This window comes from Myotis myotis, unplaced genomic scaffold, assembly GCF_014108235.1.
Source record: "Myotis myotis isolate mMyoMyo1 unplaced genomic scaffold, mMyoMyo1.p scaffold_m19_p_10, whole genome shotgun sequence".
In the NCBI taxonomy this organism is placed as follows: Eukaryota; Metazoa; Chordata; class Mammalia; order Chiroptera; family Vespertilionidae; genus Myotis; species Myotis myotis.
This window is the reverse complement of record NW_023416314.1, coordinates 3993088-4007570: the sequence shown is the minus strand read 5'-3', so window position 1 is coordinate 4007570 and position 14483 is coordinate 3993088. Positions and strand designations below refer to the sequence as shown.

General features: G+C 46.2%; 1 protein-coding gene and 1 long non-coding RNA gene across 7 annotated transcripts in view; both read right to left on the bottom strand.

Annotated features, from left to right (window-relative positions):
• The window catches only part of LOC118664298, a 41672-nt gene extending 40280 nt beyond the window's left edge, over positions 1-1392 (bottom strand). The window contains exon 1 of the long non-coding RNA XR_004970290.1: positions 897-1392. This is a non-coding gene — a long non-coding RNA (uncharacterized LOC118664298). The remainder of the gene's footprint in view (positions 1-896) is intronic.
• CADM1 (cell adhesion molecule 1) overlaps positions 1-14483 on the bottom strand; it is a 349165-nt gene that overhangs the window by 169403 nt on the left and 165279 nt on the right. The gene's annotated exons all lie outside the window — the stretch shown is intronic.

The window sequence follows — 14483 nt, the reverse complement described above, 5'->3', positions numbered from 1 at the left end:
TAAACAGGTATTTACTCCACCTGCAGAACAGTTAGAGTTAAGTAGAAGGCAACCTCTAGAGACAAAGCTCTCCACCAAGGAATGAGAGATCTAGAACGTTCCTTGTTTTGCAATTTTCAGTTTGAGATAACAAAGTTTACAAAGAAGCCCTGTGCTTTTGCTGAGGAGATAAGACATTAATCTGACTGCTGACCTAGAATTAACATGTAAAATGATAAATCTGTCACATGAAAGCGTTAAGGAAACAAGCAACTACATGTCTCCCAGCACTGACTCACTGGATTCAGGAGACTGCTACTAAGTGTGAGGCAGAGAATGATGTGAGAATCCTTTCTGAGCTGTTTCTGACTGTTTGTGGAACACGAATGAAGTAGCAGAACTTCTTTACCTTTTCGAGTTCAAGTCTAACGTGCAGAAATGACTGTCAGCTCTCATATATGTAACTTAGCTCTCCGAGCCATGCGGAATTACCATTTACACTCAGTAAATAGGGTTGCACATTAGTCTACAAACTGGATCAGAGTACAATTTACTTCCTTCTTATCAACATAAAAGCTTAACATCTAACCCAATGTTCTAGGCCTAAATTTTATGAATTCATAAAAAAAATGCAGATCTAATATAGAACATCTCCAGTTACGCCCATCTACAAAGCAAAAATAAATTATGCCGGCCATTTGTCATAACTGTCACTGAAAAATAAGTAACAATGGAAGCGGCATTAACTTTCCCTAAGAATTGCAACTACATTAAATACCAAAGGGTCCTTGCAAGATAACAGGGGATCCGTTTTTCTTCGGCAAAATGAGATCACAGTCACCTCGCAGAACCTAGGACTGCACGGCCCGGGTCACAGGGCCCGGGTCACAGGGGCCTGGATCGGCCTTCAGTAATACCTGGTGCGGTCTCATGTTTCTAGGAGAAACCAGGAAGTCCACAGGCTGCCTCTGTCCTCAGGCGGATGACAGCAGGTAAAGAGCATCCAGGGGAGGCGCAGCGAGCGGGGAGGAGCAGATAAGCTCCAAAGCCTGGCTGGTGTACGTGCTTAAACCCACGGCTCCAAAGGCAGGAGGGCCACGTGCCGAGGATAACCTCGCTATCTCCGTCTATCAGAGTGCTGGCATCATCAATACCCGAGTGTGTCATCTCTTCCGAGAAGCCTTTCCTGATTGCCCTCAGCCAGAATTCACCTTCCCAATCGATGTGTTTCCACAGGACTTTATCCCTTTTCAAAGACATGTCCTGTTGCATAATTATTACAGTTATTTAGTTTTACCTCTTAATTCTCACACTAGACAGAAGGTCATTACAGACAAGGAACTGTTCACTCTCCCACAACCTTCTATGCTTAGATCGGTAACTTGTGCCCAGTATGTGCTCAGTAAAACTTTGTTATTTTCAAAATATACAATGCTTCATTACAGACCTTTTTCAAAAAATTAAAGACATTTTAGACCTGGCCAGGTGGCTCAGGTGGTTGAGCATCATCCCATACACAGAAAGACTGCAGGTTCGGTCCCCGGTCAGGGTGCATAAGGGAAGCAAGGGATCAATGTTTCCCTTTTCTTTCTTTCTCTCTCTCTCTCTCTCTCTCTCTCTCTCTCTCTCTCTCTCTCTAAAACTCAGTAAACATCCTTGGTAAGGATAAAAAAACCCACATTTTAGAGGAGCACAGCAATTCCACATTTAGCAATTCACCCCCAAGGAAACACAAAGACACACAGAGGTTTATGTATATGGATATTCATTACAGCATTATCCATAATTACGATTATATTGGTAATAATAAAAAATTACCACATACTGTGTCCTTATTTTAAGTCAAGCACTGTGGAAGTACTTTATATTACCTCACTTATCAAAAGGTAGATATTATCTGATTGTCCAAGGTCAAACTACTAGTAAAAGATAGAGCTAGATGTTGAACCCAGTCTGACTCCAAAACCTATGCTCTCATTATATAGAGCTGCTGGCCACGTACCAAAGATTGTCCTAAGTACTTTACATATCCACCCTCACCATCCCTCACAGCAACCTATGAAGCAAGCTCCGTTACCCTCCCCATTTCACAGATAAGGAAACTGGGATGCAAAGGCTAAGAAACTGGTCAAAGATCTCACTGGTAAGAAGTGGTAAACCTTGGGTTTAAATCTAGGCTAACTTATACTGCCTTTTCCTATTTATAACAACAAATGACTAGAAATGACTTAAATATTCAAAGACTGGTTTAAATATATTTATGAAGATATGAATTAAGCAGCAAAATGTAAAAGGGCAAAAAGCTGGGGCCTGCCAGTCTCTATTTCTCCAAAATATTCCATCAGATTATGTACATGAATTATCCTTTATTTTATACATAACGTGCAAATCTCTAACATACATGTTCTAGAAAAGATAGCATGGAGTAACAGAAAAAGTACTCAGAAGGAAAAGCACAGCGTGACTCAGACCCAGCCACACCACTGATTCTCTGTGATGGCAGGCAAAGCCCGAGCCACCCCGAGTCCTCGTTTAACAGAGGTTCAGACTGAGCTTCTTCTTGGCATCATAATCTATATAACTTCAAGATAGCAAAGAAGACGTTTAGCTCAAGTCAACACTAAAATCTGCCAATTATTAGACAAGGTAGAGTTTAAGTAAGAGTTTAAAATAAACAGAAAGGTCCAATGGAGTTTTGATAAAATTTAAATGTCCAGGTACAGCACCCTAAACACTCAACTACTTCCAAAAGCTTATTATTGCCAAGTGCACTTCTTGCAATTGGACTCAATATGTAAAAACGTCCATGTTCAGAGTTCAGCACCAATATAAGCATATTGACTCAAGCTGGTCCCTACTAATTTCCTTCCCAGTCCTCTCCTGCTCCCCACCACCATCCAAACTGCAAGAGCCCATCAACAATCACATCCATGCAGATCGATCGACTCCAGTCCGAATCACTGGTTCCGATCTCAGTCCCAACGGCAGTACCTCATCTCTGTTCACTGGCTATTCCTCCCCTGGCTGGCGCTTTTCTACATCAGGTCAGCCAGGCTTAAAGGGCAGCCAGCCTTTTTCACCCGCATCCTGACTCTCCGCATGCATTGGGGATTGTCTGCCAGGGACAACTGATGCACAGAAGAGGTGCCACTGTCCCTATTCTTTTTTTAAAAATATTTTTTATTGATTTTTTACAGAGAGAGGGAGAGGGATAGAGAGTTAGAAACATCGATGAGAAACATCGATCAGCTGCCTCCTGCACACCCCTACTGAGAATATGCCCGCAACCAAGGTACATGCCCTTGACAGGAATCGAACCTGGGACCCTTGAGTCCACAGGCCGACGCTCTAGCTACTGAGCCAAACCGGTTAGGGCTGTCCCCTATTCTTTCACTACCTGATCACAGCACTCCCCACTGGATGCTGACTTAACTTACGATCCCTCTAGTCACAGGGCTCAGGGAGCCACGGCCACTGGCGGGTTCCATACAGTTACCAGGACTGGGGCTGCTGCTCTGATGCAAACCACGCGCCAGCACACCACGCGCCAGCACGCCACGCGGACGCCCGCAGGCGCCCTCCACCCACACTCCCACGCAAGCCTATGCGGCTCAGCCTTCCTCGGCGTTCCCATCACCTGTGGGTAAACTTGCAGGGCTTCAGCTTCATAAACGGTAAAATACTAACACTCTCCGTTGTGAGATGCCCGAGATCCTCTACAATTTGGCCCAAATCTGCCTTATCAGGCCTGTCTCTCACAATCTTCCAGCATGGGAGCTTTGCAAGGATTTCTCAGTGTTGGAATTCTTTCACCAAGCAAAGTCGTAGGCAAAATGCCAATAACGGGAACTGACCAGAACAGCGAAGTCGGGCTGAAGGGCCGAGGTGGCCCAGCGGCGCACTGCCTTCGGCTCCTCACGCGGGGCGAAGACGCGGCTGTAGACTCGCCCAGAGAACAGGAGAATCTGAACTAAGCTCGGTTCCTAAGCTCTTCTGAAACCACAAATCTAACCAAGGGCAGGCCTAGTCCAAGGAGCCCAGACCCCTAAAACCAGAGGCCCGCAATGCAGACACCCCTCCTCACACACACATTTGGCGGGAGTTTCTTCCGCTCTGAAAACGCCAGTGCTCAGCGAGGGAAGGGCAAGGTCAAGAGAGTCTGACGGGAGGGCCTGGAAAGCTGAAGTCCGCAAGTTCACCTGCAGAGCAGCACAGTCCCCCTGGCATGTCCCAGCGAGGCCCACCGCCCTCCAGGGCTCAGCACCAGCTTTGTACACACCCTCTGCCCGGCGCCTCATGCCGTGCGGCGCTCCTGCGGGTGCGTGGGGACTTGGTCAGGCTGTCTGTCATCTTTAGCTTTACCGCCAGTCCCATCACGGAGCTGGCAAGCGCTAAGCTGCCGGTGTTCACGTCCTGTTTGTTTCACTGTTCACTCCAGGGAGCACTTGTTGACAGAGGCCCGTGGCAGGAGTGCCACTTGTCAGAGCTTCACCGGGGTGCTCTCTACCCACCGGGACCAAGAGTCCTCTTGCTTTACCGCCCAGATGTTCAGCATTTCTTTGCTCAATTTTATTTGTTTGCATTTCAATTTGATTTTTAAAATTCTAAATTGAAAAAAGTCCATGCACTGACCCGTCCCTCTGAAACCATGAGCTGCAACCATCTTCGTTAGGTTCCAGGTGCCCTTTCTTCATCCCACACTGCGCCCGGCCACTCGCATGGTGTCCATCAGTCCATCATCACCACTGAACCAGACAACCTCTGATGTGCCTTCTACTCACGGGAATCCTATTGCCTGAAGACGTTCCCCTTCCCAGAGACCCTGTTTGCTGGACAGGGTGCCACAGACACAGTCCCCTCTCAAGTACCCACTCATGGCTGGGCATCATCCTGTCAGCCTTTTCATGGAGCCACACTGACTTGCCTTGCCGCCCAGGGCATGGTTGGATTTGTATTCCAACGTTATGTGCTTTGGGACTGCGAATGAATGTCAGCAAGAGAATAAACAAAAAACCAGTCAGATTGAGCTACAGGGGTTACATTTGATACACACTGCAAAGTCAACGCTAAGTAATGTGAGGAACCCACTGTTGAAAGACACCTCACGAAGGTTCTTTTCCATTGGGGTGATGGAGAGCTGACCAGCGTGCTTCTGGAACTCAATGCCCCCTGGCTCCTCTGGGACGAGTAGGAGCTGCCAGGGAGGGGCCTAGATTTGGCCAAAGGGAGAGGGACTCCCCTCTGGAGTCCCCCAAGATCCATACCTGTGAGGGCTGGTCCCACAACTCAGCTCCTAAGCTTTGTTTTGTTTATTGTTAAGTTATTACAGTTTATAATAGTGACCATTACTAATAACAACTGCTAACAAACCCTAAAGTAATCCCTTCTACCTAGTCAGGTTTCATAAAGCCCTACTTTAAAAAGAGTAATACCACCACACATTGTCAGGAAAAAATGCCTTTGGTATATTTAAAAAGTCAAAGAGATAGAACAAAATTGAGGGCACCTCAACAAAAGGAGTACCTAAGTACACATTTGCAATGCAACACCAATGAAGTAAGGTAGAGCAGAGGTGAATAAAACACCCCCAAGGCCAGCACAACTGCCCGGGACAGACTGCTGTTAACAATCTGCACTGCCTTTGCATTCTCAAGTCAACGGTCCAGGACTATGCCCCGGTGACAGGTGACAGTCAGACTCCCTAGGCAGGGCTACCAGCTGAGCCACACTGTTGTGGGGCACCAGCCTCACCACCCAGAGCTTCCCGTTGTCCCAGTCTCCCCCACCCTCCCCATCACACTCCCCACCATATCCTAAGGAGACTGACAGCCGAGAGCAGGTGTGTGCAATATGTTGTTTCCTCTCCCATTTGGAGCTGTTAGCACCTCCCATCACTCAGCTTGGCAGGCCCTTCTAATGCTGGCACACGCGGGAAGCCGGCCTTAGAAAGGAGCCACCTCACAGACTTTTCTGGTGAACTGTTACTTAGATAACAGCACATTTATTTCATGGCATTATAAAATTAACCTTTACCTCTGGGCCTCTAAAAGGCTACTAGTTCAACTTCCCTTTTCGACATGCGGAAGATAAGATTCTCCTCCAGGAAAAGTGGAAAGGACATTTTTAATGCTGTGACGATGCTACTAGGCTGCTCAGTAGAATACATTCTTTCTGTCGCCTGCATAAAAACATGTACATTCATACTTTTAAAACCACACCATGCCAGCACGGAAGGGAAGCTGAATGCCCATGCCTTCCTGACATGCAACACCAGTCTTACATCCAGTCCTGCACACCCAAGGCAGGTTTCAGAATCGCCCACATCAATCATGTACTATGACTCAGCTTTCCCCAGCACTACTGTCCATTCCACGCAACTACAGCCTGTTTAAATAGAAAGGAGAACATGCATTTGGCAAAGTGGTGCATGAACAATAAGGTTAACATTATGCTCTGCTTTCTTTTCTACAATTTTATATATTTTGAGGAAATTCTTCAGGAACGTATTAAAAACACAGAGCATTCATTTTTAGGAGTTGATTGCATGTTATGCTGCTGCAGGGAGCGTGGGAATCAGTGTGAGTACTCTGGCTGTGCTTGGGGATTGAGATGAACCACGACGGGGGTTGTGAAGGTGAGGTCGCTCACGCTGACACCACACATATCTGTGATTTCCAGAGAAACTTCACCAGACAGACTTCATATGAGTGAAAAAATTACTATTGGAAGTTTTCTAATGAAGATGGTAAATTACTGGGCCGAAATCTGTCATTTGTTAATCAAATTTAATAGTGATTTCTTCCTGCAGACACATGCAGAAGACAAATTATCAATTTCTGTAAATCATAATTAGTTCAGAGGCAGGTTCCAATTCCCCGAAAGATGAGCTCAGTGTAGTTCAAATTAAAGGCACTCAGTTACCATACAAATCGTAGAAAACCTCCGCTTCCCTGCGGTGCTTGAATCTTGGGTTACAGCCCCTTGCAGATGCGCAGTAATCACACAGGATGCATTGACTTTGTTCTGTTCACCAAGTGCGCAGGCAAGAGGTGTGAGAAGTTTCCACAGCCTCCTCCCCCGCCCCCGCCCTATGTAGATGGCTTCGCTGCCACTGAGACTCAAGGCCTTTCCCATCTTTAATTTTCTTCAAGAGTGGATAAGTGCCGTGAGCAGGCTGCTCACCACTGCTCTGGAGGTGCTTACTTAAAAAGAAATAAAACATGATTACTTTCAAGTGCTTTACAATTAAAAATATATGACAGGAGGGTCATCTGGGCAATCTAACTACACCGGGCAGGGTCATGGGCCGGTGAAGGCTGAGAACCCTGAGCCCCACTCGGTGCATGTATTTCCTGCCACTGGCAGCCTATTAGATTATGAAAGGGACATGCTAATGTGACATTTTACTATCACAAAGGAAACCTGGTGCTCAAATCAGAGCCTGAGTCAGACAGATCCGCAGTCAGCTCTGCCTCCCACTCGCCTCCCTTCACGCACCACGGGGCTACATTGCATTTCCTCTGTACGCATTTGTTAACTATCGGATCACTCCTAAGTTCAACGTGAGGAACAAAAACTTCGCTGTATCCTAGTAAAACAGATTGAATTTAATGCAGATAAAGCAAGGTGTCAGAAGAGATCCTTTAAACATCAAGACTAAAATATAAACCAATAGTTCTGAATATGTATCTAGATTACATTTCATATGCAAGATTCTCTTTATTAAAGCTCTCTTCTTTATTGCAGGAAAGTAATTCTACCCATAAAAATAGTAAGATTTGTCTTTGAAAAACGGCTTGACAACCCAACCAATTCTGGTCTCCAAACAATGGCCGGTTTGGGGTCTGAGTGCAGACAACTGGAAGCCATGAAGTAATGATGAGCGATTTGGAAACAACCGCCCCGGCCTCCGCTGACTGCCGCACGAGTCCAGTTCCCGCACATATTTCAGATCTGAAAGTCACCAAATGAAACTGGCACTTGCATTCCACGGGCAGGTTCTGCTGGTCTTTTTGCCTGGAAGGAGAGGGAACCATTCCGCTGTCTCACTAATCCAAAGTAGCAGAAGCTTGTCATCTCTGTGGCTTGAACGGGGAGCTGCTCCCGGCTGCAGAGAGCACAGTTCAATTCCACAGCGTCCCCCTGCCTCCCCTCCCCACCCGTGTTCCCGGTCTCCCCTCAGCACAGAGACTAACGATGCACATTCCATTCCGTCTCTACATGTGTGTAGAACTCTGAGGCTGGGCAGTTCAGTGACTGAGGGTCCTTAATAGCAAGGCCAAAGTCATGGGCCTGACACCCGCCTGGCCCAATTAGTTTCCTTAACCATCTCAGACAGCCATCCATGGAAATGCATGCTACTGGTCAAAGGTGACTCACGAAGTGCATGGGAATGGCTCCTAGATCATCACTCAGAAAGCACGGGAAGAAAGAGGAAGAGAGGGAAGAAGGCAGAGGATGAGGCAGGACCCTCCACCTTCCGGCCTGTGCCCACCACCATTTTATAAAAGGGACAGCAGATTCAGGTCATATATATTTAAACATCAAACAGTGATTAAGGAAATGGCGAGCTGGCTAATTTGTTCTGAGTTTGTCCTATTCAAACTTTCAAAAAATTAACTAAATCTATATAAAATTAAACAATGCTTATGAATTAAACACTATATTTCATGCCTTAAAAGAACTCAACTCGGCGCATTAGCAATTAGCATTTGCTTTGTGTTGAATTCATTGAATTCATATCATCCTTCAACACCGTTTAGCTAAAGCAAACAAAAACAAGAAAATCACATTATTCTTTCTAAGCCATATAAAAGTGATCTGGAAAGTCACGTTTAAAATTGCTATCGTGGATTAGCTTAAGGCAATTATTTCACTTGCCGCATTCTTTTACAAGAAGTTAAAAAAAAAAAATCAAGCTTCTTGCCTAACAAGAAAAATGAAATCCCATTAGTTGTGTCTCCAGTGTATATTAACATTCCTTTTGTTTAGAAAGGTTAATACCCCCCAAATAAAGGAGCATACAGTGCCTGTTAAAATAATTACATCATGACATTTTAGAAAGGTTGCCAGATAGACGTGGCTGCAAGCGACGAAACAAACGAAAGTAAAAGTGAATACTTTTAAAATTATCCATGACTTCAAAAAACGGGAAGCCGTCCAAGTCCACCATGTCTGCATGTCCTGCCCGCCCGCCCAGTCCTGGCCCTTCTCCTCCTTCTTCTTCATTACTTTTCTGCCACAGAAACTGATGAACAACGAGGCTTCAAGCTCTAAATCACGTGATCTACTATCTGCAAGGGAAACTACAACTCTGACAAGGGAAGAATCTCACAGCAGGTCGGTGGTTGATAGCAGGAGGGACCACGGGCGAGTCTCCGTCCACTGGGAGTCCAAGGCAGGGCTCACAGGCAGCATCAAACACAGTGGCCTCTCTGCCCTCCGCAGGCTGACCTACAGGCCCCGCCCCGCATCAGTGAGGCAGAAACCAGGGGACAATAGTCTTGGAATTCACTCCAATAAGACCTAAAAGAAAACACTTCCCACTTTATGCAAATAACATGCACATTCTGACCCTGGTGCTCGCGGCAGAAAGAAGCGGCTCTCCACAGAAGTAAAACAAGTTATTAATCTTTCAAACACTGGATATGCAAACACTATTTAAGTAAAAAGTGGACACAATCGCAAAGTAAAACCTCGGGCGCGAAAGCCCCTCTGGAGTCTGGACAGGCGTCCGGTGCTGCCTCCGCTCCAGGGAGAAGGCCCGGAGAGGGGCAGACAGAGGGCGGGAAAGACCACAGAAGCCTCCTCAGATAATGAATTCAACCTCTAGGCAGCAGGTCGGGGAATCTAATTGAAGAAATACTTAAGAGGCTTATTAACATTCCCAAAAGTCATGGACTGCTTGACATCAGCAATCCTCACTGACACCAACAAATGGTGCATATGCAGTGATAAAAGACCGCTGCCTTAGGAGTTCAAAAACTATAATGCATACAAACTATCGGAAGGGTACAAATCTATAGAGGGGTATTCGGTGCACAGCTCAGCGCCAGCCTCACACACAGTGAAGGAAGCCTGTGCTGTGGTCAGAGGGGGGCGGCTGTCCCCTGGGCAGGACCTTCCAGCACCAGGGGTGCTCCTGAGGCCCAGCTCACGCAGCCAGGCTGCCCTGCATGTAAGAAGCAATCCCTGCACGCGTGTGGAGGGATGAATGGGTGATTTAGATGGAATGGTCTCCAAAGCAACCTCTAAGACATGTGTACTGACATTTTCATTTAACTGTCACAGGCTGTGTAGAGTGCTGGCTAAAAGAGAGAAAACATTTCCCCCTAGAAGCCCCCTAAGAGCTCATCTCCAGGAAAAAACACTAGAGAGTACACAAAGAATTCATTTCTCTTGCATATTAAGGAACATGTGTTTCTTAATAAGAAGACAGGAGATGGTGGTGGTGGTGGTGGTGGTGGCGGCGGCAAACATAGCATTTGTGCTGGATACTGTTCTCAGTATCTTACACAAATTAACTAGTTTAGTCTCGTAACTACTATATGAAATAGGCATTACTGTTATCCCCACCTTGTAGTCAAGACAGAGGTAAGTTTCATTCAGGTAGTGCTCGGCACTGCCAAATTTCAAGGCCGAGCAGTCTAGCTCCACTCTGTGCTTTGAACCCATGCTAAACTATTAGCAACAGCAGAGCTCAGCAGAGCTCTGTGACGACGGGAGTGTCCACACCGCAGTGTCCAACACAGAAGCCGCTGGGGACATGCAGGCCCTGAGCCTCTGTGACGACGGGAGTGTCCACACCGCAGTGTCCAACACAGAAGCCGCTGGGGACATGCAGGCCCTGAGCCTCTGTGACGGGGGTGTCCACACCACAGTGTCCAACACAGAAGCCGCTGGGGACATGCAGGCCCTGAGCCTCTGTGACAGGGGGTGTCCACACCACAGTGTCCAACACAGAAGCCGCTGGGGACATGCAGGCCCTGAGCCTCTGTGACGGGGGTGTCCACACTGCAGTGTCCACTGGGGACATGCAGGCCCTGAGTCTCTGTGACGGGGGGTGTCCACACCGCAGTGTCCAACACAGAAGCCGCTGGGGACATGCAGGCCCTGAGCCTCTGTGACGGGGGTGTCCACACTGCAGTGTCCACTGGGGACATGCAGGCCCTGAGTCTCTGTGACGGGGGGTGTCCACACCGCAGTGTCCAGCACAGAAGCCGCTGGAGACATGTAGGCCCTGAGCCTCTGTGACGGGGGGTGTCCACACCACAGTGTCCAACACAGAAGCCGCTGCGGACATGCGGCTCCTGAGCTTTGATAACTGACTGTGCAGCTGCAGAATGGAAGTTTTAACTTTACTGAAGTCTAAATGGAATAGCCACGTGTCATTATTTACACTTAAGTTTAATTCTATAACATAGACAATTTGTTCAGCTAATGAATCGCAAGTTATGTTATATATGCCACCCTTTGTGAATCAACTCTTTGCAATTTTGTGTATGAGCTCACAAGTCAAAGTTCAACAACTACTCAATGTGCCATGAGAGTGAAAGGGATTCTGACATGCACAGACAGTAAGCCTCATCTTGTCCATATTTCCCTGTAAATATATGTGTGTGTGATGGGTGGGGGTGGAGGGCGGGGAAGATAAAGGCAATAGCAAGTCTACTCATTGTAAGGCTTTTTTCTTAGGGAACACAATCTTCAGGGGAACATTTCACATAATTCATTCAACAAATATTGCTAGACATGTACCATCGGCTATGGTGAGGATAAACAGATACAGTTGAACAAAAACACTTTCTCACACACTAACTACACAAGATTTTTGGTCCACCATTTGACACACAGTATGTCCCCAATAAATGTTGGACAGATAGATGAATGGATGGATGCACAGACCAATGGACAAATGCGGGGACCCTATTCTCAAGAAACTTACAATCCAGGAAAGAAGACACTATCAAACATCACTTTCCCTCACAACCCTGCTGCACGTTTCCTTTATCAGCAGCATCCATTCAAACAAACAAGTCAAAAAGTGAAAGTCGCCTTGAATCATGCTGCTTTGTCTGCTTTCTGGTCCTCAGACCACTGCATAGACTGGTCCTTACTACCCCTGCCCAGTTTGGCCCCGTTTCCTTTAGATGTTTGATACCATCTGTCTTTGTCTCCCTTCCTCCAAGATGGCCTTCTTTACATCCATCTTCGACAAAAGTCCCAGATTTATCCTCTTAAAATGCAGTTTTGACCGGGGCCCACTTCTGGTTAGGACCCTTCAGTGGGTTTCTCGACTTCCAAAATAAAGTCCAAGCTCTCTAGTGTGGGGCACCATGGCCACAGTAAGTCGGCCAGGGGTCATTTTTTAGCCTCATCACTCACTTGACTTTTTTGCCAAATAACCAAGTCCCTGTGGTGTTGTTTCTACGTTTGCAGACCTTAATTTTTTCAAGGTCTGAAAATCAAGCCTTGCACTGTCTACCGTCAGTGTCGAGGACAGCACTTGATAGGCAGCAGGCATTGAACAGACGCTGACTGAGCTAACGAAAATATAAGAAAAGCTACAATCAAAGATGGAAGGTATATTTGTCATAATTTATACAAGTAACTTAAAAACTGCTTTGGGCTGGTAGGGAAAGGAATACAGTGCAAATGGGGAAGGCAACCTAAGGTTGAATGGGTAAATTTCAAGTAAAGGGAAAATCACAAACATGATCAATTACCTCAGGTCATGTAACAATGTAGGAAGGATGGAACTTTTGTCTCATTTTCTCTGTGACATTCACCTTTGTCCACTGCCTTCCCAGCTACCATCCAACTCCTCCTGAAGAAGGCTTTTTTAACCTTTCATGACAGCAGCATCGAAGGTACTGAGGCTTAAATGAGGGCAGGATCACTGAGTGTTAAGGGCCGGCACCTACTTCAGCACGCCCTTGACCTTCTTGCTTCCTGACTTCCTGTAGTAAGCAGGGGCAGGCAAGGCCTAGGCTCTTGAGAGACTTACTTCCATGTAGCTAGGCCAGGGGTAGGCAACCTTTTTGACTCGAGGGCCACAATGGGTTCTTAAACTGGACCGGAGGGCCGGAACAAAAGCATGGATGGAGTGTTTGTGTGAACTAATATAAATTCAAAGTAAACATCATTAGATAAAAAGGTACAGTCTTTTTTTTTGTTTTGTTTTATTCATTTCAAACGGGCCGGATCCGGCCCGCGGGCCGTAGTTTGCCCACGGCTGAGCTAGGCGGAGTACAGTCAGTCTCCTCTCATAAGCTCTGTCCCTTCTCTCTTCCAGTCTGTGGTTGGCCAAAGGCAGTACAATTCCAAGATTAGGACTGGGAACAGGTTCAACATCCGCAAATCAATCAACATGATAGAACGCATTAACAAAATGAAGGATAAAAATCCTATGATCAGCTCAATAGATGCAGAAAAAAAAACACTTAAAAATTCAATATCCATTTATAAAAATTCTCCAAAAAGTGGATAGAGAGGGAACATACCTCAACATAATAAAGAGCATCTATAACAAGCCCACAGCTAACATCATAGTCCTACTATGTGCCAATCTTTTTTTTGTGTGTGCTAATCCTCACCCAAGGTTAATTTTTCCATTGATTTTTAGAGACAGTGGAAGAGAGCGGGGGGAAGCAATATGAGAGAGACATATCAATTGGCTTTCTCCCACACACACCTGACCAGGGCTGGGGATTAAGCCTTCAACTGAGGTACGTGCCCCTGACATGGAATCAAACTGGAGACTCTTCATTGCATGGGCCGACGCTTTAACCACTAAGCTACTTTTTGGTAGTCATTATTTTAATTATTCTTCATAGTTCTATAAATTAAACATGATCATTCACGTGTTTAAGTTAGGAAACTAAGGACAGATCTTGTGTAACTTACCCTAGGGCAGGTAGCTGGTAAGAGAGATAGATTCAAGCTTGGATCAGCCTGCAGTTGGGGACCATACAACCCTGATTCTCAAGACTTGGACATCAAGTGGATGACGCAGGGGGAGGGGGAGGGCGGAGAATGCGCGAGGCTGAGCCTTGGGGATGAGCCTTCTGCTAAGTGAGCCAACAATCTCTACAGCTGGCTGTGCCCTGATCAAAGGACTGGAGGCACAAACTTCAATGTGGTGTAGTCTTTGCCTTGAAGGGATTTGCAAGTGGCCAGATAATTACAGTATAAAATAAACTCAACCCGAAATGGCAGTGGGAGGTCATGAGAAAAAGCAAGTTTATGTGCCTAAGAAATGTCCCTGGAAACTCTAGGGCTGCAATGGCTGGAAGTTTAGAATTAGCACTGAAATTAAGGATAACCAACAGTCTCCAGAGCGTTCCTCAGTATCATTACAAAGAAGGACTCTGCGCCAATTAGTGATCATTAGCTTAATTATAAGATACTATGCATTCATTTACTTCACCAAACACTGTAGAGGGGACTTCCCTAAACATCTCTAATGTACCCACCTATGCCATTAAAATAAATCCTGGCCCTGC